Here is a 1424-nt window from a genome sequence, read left to right as displayed (position 1 = left end):
CTCTTCTGTAGAGGCTTCTGAGCTTTGTTAGAAAATATTACTGAATAAATATTATTTGGAAAACCAATGAAAACATGGGATGAATCCAAATCCACCTCCGAGGGTGCGCAGGTGGTGCAGCTGTTAGCGCGCACGACCCATGTACGGAGGCCTTAATCCTCAACGTGGCTCAAACCGGGTGTGAATCTGACCTGTGGTCCTTTGCCACATGTTTGCCCTTTGTTAAAGGGCAAACATGTGGAGAGTTTTTCCTCTCCACTGTCGCTACAAGCATGCTTAGTGCGAGGGATTGTATTTGAGTCAATGAGTCGATGCAATCAACTGGTTTTCCTTAGATAGAAAACTTTGTATCAATTTGACTGTATGATCTGGTTGAACAATAAAGTGCCTTGAGATGACATGTGTTGTGAATTTGGCGCTATATAAATAAACTGAATTGAATTGAATTAATTAAATGCTACTCCTGTGTTCTGGGAATTCAGCTTGCACATGTCTTGCTGAACTATTAGTTTAATCTGAATGTAAAGTAAAGATTGCATGTCAGTAGTTGTGGCTCTGTTTCTACGGTCCACTTTGACACTCATCAAAGAGGCTTTGTCAATTCTGTATAGCCTACTAACACTTTAGCAACCCCAAAAATTGGGAGATATTGATTTTAAGGACAACAAGGTCTTTCATATTAGGAGCTTTAAATCAGATGCAAACTATCAACCAGCCAGCTTTTGACCCTAACCTCTTTGTTTTTTTGTTTTATTTTCGTGTTAATAAATGGGTTGAGGGCACCAGGATGGCCGAGTGGTTAAGGCGTTCGACTTAAGATCCAATGGACACATGTCCTCGTGGGTTCAAACCCCACTCCTGGTATTGCAACGCTTCCTTTTAAGTGCTTGTAGAAACTGTTCCTCTTCTTTGAAGGCCCATTTACCTCTTGCAGGTTGCTTACGTTTAAACAGCACCCACCACAGTAGCGTATTTCCCTTAACCATTATATCACACAAATTTTACATCCATAAACAAATTAGCTAAACAGTAAACATTTACACTGCAATATAGAAAAAAAGCAACTTTTGGATAAAAAAAAGGTTTGAAATTATTATCACAGTAAAGATTACATGTCGTAGTTGTGGCTCGGTTTATATGAGTCCATTTTAACACCAATAAAGGAGGCGTTGTGAATTCTGCATAGTAACCCTTTAGCAACCTCAAAAATTGGGAGATACTGATTTTAAGCACAAAGCGCCCTTTCGTCTGAGGAGCCCTTTAAATTAGATGCAAAGAAACAACCAGCCAGTTTCTTAACTATATCAGTTCTCTGTTGTTTGGTGTTAATATTTGAATTGAATTGAAATGTTTGCAAGATGATATGATCTGTGCTTGAGACATATGGCTCATATGACAAAAGCATGACCAGGGTGGCCGAGTGG

The 1424-nt window shown here is 39.4% G+C and overlaps 1 non-coding gene across 1 annotated transcript; it reads left to right on the top strand.

Moving 5' to 3' along the window:
- Window positions 1-781: 781 nt before the first annotated feature.
- On the top strand, window positions 782-864 carry trnal-uaa. The gene has a single exon. It is a non-coding gene; the product is annotated as a tRNA-Leu (tRNA).
- The last annotated feature ends 560 nt before the right edge of the window (window positions 865-1424 follow it).

This window comes from Cyprinodon variegatus, unplaced genomic scaffold (assembly GCF_000732505.1).
Source record: "Cyprinodon variegatus isolate N-32 unplaced genomic scaffold, C_variegatus-1.0 Scaffold6400, whole genome shotgun sequence".
Classification (NCBI taxonomy): Eukaryota; Metazoa; Chordata; class Actinopteri; order Cyprinodontiformes; family Cyprinodontidae; genus Cyprinodon; species Cyprinodon variegatus.
This window is presented reverse-complemented; position numbering and strand designations above follow the sequence as displayed.